A 7,356-nucleotide genomic window follows, 5' to 3' on the forward strand; every position below is an offset into this window, starting at 1 on the left:
GTTTTAAAGTGCATCTTTGCATTCTCATTCCATCCTAGGCACTCCTAGGCCTGGTTTAAGGCATCTTAATGAGGATATTGATGTAGAACCACACTGAGGCAAATTAAGGATTAAGTTATTATTTTCCAACTGTGTGGCTTAGTGTGTGTTCGTTCTGTAATTGTGTAGGGTTGGCATCCGAGGATGCTCTAGCTGCTTATAGCCCAGTGCTCTGTGAGTAACAATGTTGTAAAGATATGTTCAATCATGAATATTTTCTGAATGAACAACTGTACTGCTTTCTGAAATGATATTTCTTACTGAATGAATGTTTGTCCTATTTGTGAACTATATTCGTGGCATCCATAGCAATTTATTGTTACTGTACTGTACTGCTACTGTCGCAGAGATCTTTGTCGGTTCCCATGTTTGGAACCACTACTGTTTACTGATATGATGGCCATCAACTGACTGTTCGGTCTGTTAAGACCTACTGTACTGTTTTGCTATTAGATGTACCACATATGACTATTATAGTTTCTGAATGACTGTTATGACATGAAATATAAGCCACAAACTGAATGACTGATATACTGATAAATGATTGTTTTCAATACTGAAAGGACATTCATTCTTAACCTCTTTACGCATATGTTATTCACTGGGCTTTGGCTCACTGTTCATGTATATATGTAGGTGTTCAGGCACCGGACCGTTGCTAGAAGCGTCAGGCTAAGCCCTTGTTTTGTCAAGCCAACCTTTGTGCCTCACTTCGAGGTTCCAGATCTGTTCAAGCTAAGGCTGCTTTTGGGGTGTCTCAAATTCACCCTATCTGTCTCTGTTATGTATAGACTGAATGATATTTGTACTGTACTTTTATGGTGGGGATTTGGTCCCTAACCTGAGTGCCTGTAAATAATGCATATATATACTGTTTTTGTTCTGAATGTTTATATGTTATGAAAAGTTTTTTTGCATACAGACTGTCACAGCTCGTTGGATATCTTTTAATTACTGTTTTGGCTTCCGCCAGCCCCTGTACTCTATATTACTGTTTTACTGTTAAGCAGGCCTTCGGTAATCTTGGATTACTGGCCGGTTACGGTGCTAAACCCATAGGGGCGGGTTTGGGTCGTGACAGTCACGCTCGCAATGACAGAGGAAGTTCAAGCAAAAAGCCAACACAGGCCAACATAGTCAAGGATTTTTATCTTTCTGATGGAGTGGCAAACATCAATCTTGCTGCAATAGTCTTTGAAACAAATTTGGTGGGCAATCACAAGGAGTGGTGAGTGGATACTGGAGCAACCCACCATATCTGTGCTGATAAGATGCAGGGGCGTAGCTATGCTTTGGTTAGTGGTGTCAATTGACACCACTAAACTTCAAATTTTTGATAGAATATATGTAAAAAAATTATAAATATTTACAAATTGAACCCAGTGGGTCTAAATAAAATAAATAAAATTTTAAATTTTTACAAATTGACCCCAGTAAAATAAATAAAAATTTAAATTTTTACAAATTGACCCCAATAGATAAAAACAAAATCAAACTTCATTCAGAAATTTAGGCTTCTAGTTCTAGAAATAAACCAAACATTTGTTTACTCTGGAGACTGGACAGCGACTTTTAGTTTTGGTTCTCTCCATTGACTATTGCTTTGGGTGTCTCTTACCTTACTCTCACCTGCTTCTTCTCTTCCTTCATTCTTTTTCTCTCCAATGTTCTATTCCAGTTATAGCAACTAGTTCATTCGTTCGGGTCTTCGTTCATTAGCTGTGGTAGTTGTGATTGCCGAGACTTTTGATCTAGTTTAGGCCCTTTGGTCTTTGATTGTGGCACCAAGGTTAGCTTTCTTTTACTCTAAAACCTTCTCTGTTTTTCTGTGTGATTCAATTGTGTTGATGATAGGTTTGTCAATATTTGGGATTATACAACAACTATGCCTAGGGTTTTTTTGGGGGTTTATTAAGTTTTCAGATTTTGGGGCTTATAATATTGATGATCTTGAACAAGCATTCTGTTAAACTCTTTTGCATCAAATTCTAATTTTACTAGTTCACTATATTGATGATTTTGAATTCCATCTATGAACTACATATGATAAATTTGTGTTTGTCCGTTGTATTTTGAATTGGAAGTCTATAGGATATATATATATATATATATATGGATGCTACAAATTTGTATGTTTTATCATTGCTTTTGTATGATGTGTGAATCTAATAATACATCTTATTCTTATTATAATTTTAGGATCAGTTCTACTACTATGGATAAATTTGTGATAAAAAAATTCTTCCAAGCAAGCCACTATGGATAAATTTCTAAAGAGAAAATTGATTATGTCACAAGATTCATCTCTCATCCAAGAAATTTATGGTAGTGATCAGATAGAACTTGCTTCCAAGAAAAGTCATATTGACTTGGAAACTCTTCCCATAGATCCTGGATTACGTAAAAAAATATCAGAGTATCATCCTAATTATCAAGATAAGATTAGAAGGGCATATTTGCTAAAAGGCCCTTGTCAACCTCGTAGCCACAAATTTTCACAAAGAGATGTCGGTGGGGTTTTGCGTCGATTTAATCCAAAATGGTTTAAAGAGTTTGGCAATTGGTTAGAGTATAGCATAAAAAAAGATGCTGCATTTTGTTTGTGCTGTTACTTATTTAAGCTCGACATTGGAAAACAAGCAGGAGGTGACACTTTTGTTACTGGAGGCTTCACATCTTGGAATAAAAAAGAAAGGCTATGTAACGCCCTCAAAATAATAACATTAAATCCATCAAATAAGACATTCATTGATATGTAAAAGTTCCACATTCTTCCATTTATCAAGGTTTGATTACAAAAAGTATTACATGTTAACAACAAAAGCAAATGCCCTAAAGGCTTACAGCTTTCCAAGTTAACACTTGGTTACAACAAGAGAGTACTAACTCGCTTACACATTAAGCCCTTGGCTTGAATTTACATGTAATACATCAAAAATAAAACGACAAAAGTATGTCCGCCTCTAGCCTCCCAAGCTATGTCCTTGGAGGTGGCATGCTACCTGTACCTGAAAATGATATTCCCATATAGGGTGAGCCACAGCCCAGTAGAAATACATTAAACCAACCATGAACAATGACTAAAAGATTAGCAATTAATAGATGGCCAACACTGATACATTCACATAAATCACATATTTATGTCATACGACTTATGAGTCCAAGTTACCTTTCATTTTCTCTTTTTCAACAGATAAGCATGTTAGCTCTATCATCATTTCAACAGATATGTATAAAAACTATATCCCACATTCACAAATAAGCATATAAGCTATATTCACATTCTCAACAGATATGTATAACAACAATATCCCATATTCACAGATAAGCATATAAGCTATATCCACATTCTCAACAGATATGTATAACAACAATATCCCATATTCACAGATAAGCATATAAGTTGTATCCACACTTCACAAAGATAAGCATATGAGCTCTATCTTCACTTCTCTAGACAAGCATATGAGCTGTATCTACGGAGTTCATCCCCTATCTCCTCCCAACACTATCCGGTTTAGAGGTACATCCCCCATCTTCCCCTAAACCGCGGAGTACATCCCCCATCTCCTCCTCTACACATAACGTATACAAACACATTGGTTCTATATACAATCACTCAATACATACAGTTAATGTATTCTATCAACCGTCAAATTCCATGACACATTCCATTGATTAGTTTCCGTTTGCCTAATCATCATGCATTGTCTACAACAATCACGACTATCCTCCACCGATAGCCCAAAGCAATTATTTCTAAACAGAAAATAAATGCACAAATGGATATTCAATCAACATTTCAATTCGGTGTGTGATAAACAATTCAACTACACCCTTTAATCCCATACATTCCCAATCTCAACAATTCCATTTCATTTCCTCATTTCTTGCAATTAATTATCTCAATTAATCAACAATGTAATTAGGTCATTTTCCATAATTACCATTTCAACCCTTAGGTCCCATTTTCATCAATGATTCAACATTTATTCCATTTCTCTATACCAAACATACACCTAGGTTTATTATAAATAAAACCCCAACTTTTGTAAAATAACACAAAAGCCCCAAACTTTCACTAAATTACCAAACCAACCCCAACATCTCAAAATACCAAAATTTAAAGACAAAATCCATAGAGAGGAGTAGGATATCCCTACCTCAAATTCGGAGCTCCAAGGGAGAAGAAGACAAAACCCAACGTGCTCCAAATCTCGAAATTTTCAGATTAAAAAGTAGCCCTCGACGATCAACAACTTTTTTGTAAAGGCCAAAGGTGAGCAAATCACTCCTACTAGATCAAAACCTAGAGAGAAGGTAAAGTTCTAGAGTGAGAGGCTCAACAATGGTGTTTTTGGAAAAGTAGGAGAGAGAAGAGAAAGTGAAAAAGTGATTTGAAAAGTCAAAACACGGAACTTAAACCCAGTCGACCCGCTCGAGCGTCAAAAACTCCGCTCGAGCGTCACTCACAGACTCCCGCTCGAGCGCCAACAAACCCGCTCGAGCGGCGAATACACACTCCCAGAACTTTTACAGAGCCAGGTCTTCGCTCGAGCTTCCAACTCCCCGCTCGAGCGGCACTCACACAACCCCGCTCGAGCGTCCAACACTGCACAGGAAATACTGGATGGGTGCAATTCCCGCTCGAGCGCCAGAACTCCCGCTCGAGCGTACAGGTCAAAATCTGGGCAACTAGTTTTGGCTTCTAAGCTCAACCAACCTGTAACAAACCTGCCCAACACATCCCATAACTCAAATACTAAGTAAAAAGGATGTAAACAGGATAATAAACAACTACCAACATCCACGGACACATGTCCGGATCACTGTACAACAAGGGTAATTCTGGGATCGCTATAGGCTAGCAGTTCATGTTGGAGATTGTAACAGTGCTCATAACCAAGCTTGGAAGAAGTGTGAAGATTTAATGAAGCAAAAACAACACATCCAAGAAGTTTTCCGTAAGCAATCAGATCAAGCTAAGATTGACTATCAGACTCGCTTAAATGCATCAATTGACTACGTAAGATTCCTTTTACACCAAGGGTTCGCTTTCCGTGGTCATGATGAATCAGAGAATTCAAGTAACAGAGGAAATTTCCTAGAGATTTTACAGTTTCTTGCTAATCACAATGAGAGCACAAACAAGGTTGTCTTACAAAAGGGTCCTAAAAATATGAAGTTGATTACACTTGAGATTCAAAAAGATATAGCAAATTGTGCTGCATGTGAAACTACCAATGCCATCATTGAAGAGATTGGAAATCAGTTCTTTGCGATTTTAGTCGATGAGTCTCGTGATGTATCAACTAAAGAACAAATGGCGGTTGTTTTTCGATATGTGGACAAAAGAGGGATCATTACAGAAAGGTTTCTTGGTCTCATGTATGTTGTGGATACCACTGCTTTATCACTTAAGGCAGCAATTGAATCCTTGTTTTCTAAACATGGTTTAAGTTTATGAAGAATATGTGTTCAAGGTTACGATGGAGCTAGTAATATACAAGGTGAATTCAATGGTCTTAAGTCCTTAATTATGAAGGAGAATGGAGAAGCGTTTTATGTTCATTGCTTTGCTCACCAACTTCAATTGACTCTTGTAGCTGTTGCAAAAAATCACATTGATATTGCTTCGCTTTTCAATTTGGTTAGTAATGTATTGAATGTTGTTGGAGCTTCTTGTAAACGTCCGGATATGCTTAGAGAGACACAAGCTGCTAAAGTTGCAGAATCATTAAGCAATGATGAGATTCAAAGTGGGCAAGGGATGAATCAAGAAATTGGTCTTAAACAGGCTGGTGACACGTGTTGGGGATCACATTATAAAACACTTCTAGACTTGATTGCCTTGTTTGCTTCAGTGATAAGTGTTCTTGAAGTTGTTGAAGATGATGGCTCACAATCGGAGCAAAGAGCTGATGCTCGTACTTTTATATGTTCATTGGAATCCTTTGATTGTTCCTTTAATCTACACCTGATGAAAAACGTCTTGTCAATCACAAATGAATTATCTCAAGCTTTGCAAAGGAAGGATCAAGACATTATAAATGCTATGTCACTAGTTAAAGTGTGCAAGCAACGATTGCAAACAATGCGAGATGAAGGATGGGAATCTCTATTAACTGAGATTTCCTTATTTTGCAAAAAGCATGATATCCCTATTTCTAATATGGATGATATATTCATACTTCCAGGGAGATCGCGACGTAGGGCCCCACAAATTACAAATTTACACCATTATTGCATTGAGCTATTCTATGCAATTTTAGATATGCAACTTCAAGAGCTAAACAGTCGTTTTACTGAGTTGAATACCGAGTTACTTATTTGTGTGGCTTGCTTGAATCCGAGAAACTCATTTTGTTCTTTTGATAAATCGAGATTGGTTCGTCTTGCTCAATTATATCCATCTGAGTTTTCTACAGTGGACCTCTTGGCACTTGAGAATCAACTTCAAAACTATGTTGTTGATATGCACTCACACAGTGAGTTTTCTGAATTAAAAGATGTTGGTGACCTTGCAAAAAAGTTAGTAGAGACAAGAAAGATATTGTATATCCTTTGGTCTATATGCTTGTGAAACTATCACTGGTTCTACCAATCACAACTACAACTGTGGAAAGATCTTTCTCTGCAATGAAAATCATAAAAAACCGATTGCGTAACAGAATGAATGATAGTTTGATGAATGATTGTTTGGTTACATATATTTAAAAAGCTCTGTTTGATAGCATAACTAATGAGGCCATCATGCAGTGATTTCAGAAAATGAAAAGTCGTCGCGGACAATTGTAGTAGTGTAGATATTTACTTATTTTTGTTAAAGTAATGGTGTTAATATCCCAATATTTTGTTTTTACTTGTAATTTCACTAGTTTGGGTTACTTTGTCAATGTGATTTGGGAATATTTGAAATTTACAGAGTATTATGTGAATGTTAATGTTGACAGATTGTGTATAACTAAAAATATGATATATGACATTGATGATGCTTTGTTAAATGACCCCACTAAAGGAAATTCCTGGCTACACCACTGATAAGATGTTTACAACCTACAAAGTGGTGGAAAGTGTGGAACAACTTTTTGTGGGAAACTCCTCCACTTCAACTGTGGAAGGACAAGGAAAGATCGTGTTGAAAATGAGCTCGGGAAAAGAACTCACGCTCAACAATATACTCCATGTGCTAGAGATTCGCAAGAATTTGATTTGTGGGTCATGGTTGATCAAAAATAGGTTTAAATTAGTCTTTAAATCTGACAAGGTTGTACTCTCCAAGAGTGGCATGTATGTGGGGCGAGGTTATATGAGTGA

The 7,356-nt window shown here is 36.8% G+C and overlaps 1 pseudogene; it reads left to right on the forward strand.

Annotated features, from left to right (window-relative positions):
- The first annotated feature begins 2,297 nt into the window (after positions 1-2,297).
- LOC114264951 (uncharacterized) lies at positions 2,298-6,837 on the forward strand (annotated as a pseudogene).
- The last annotated feature ends 519 nt before the right edge of the window (positions 6,838-7,356 follow it).

This window comes from Camellia sinensis, chromosome 14 (genome assembly GCF_055761805.1).
Source record: "Camellia sinensis isolate YWXY chromosome 14, ASM5576180v1, whole genome shotgun sequence".
In the NCBI taxonomy this organism is placed as follows: domain Eukaryota; kingdom Viridiplantae; phylum Streptophyta; class Magnoliopsida; order Ericales; family Theaceae; genus Camellia; species Camellia sinensis.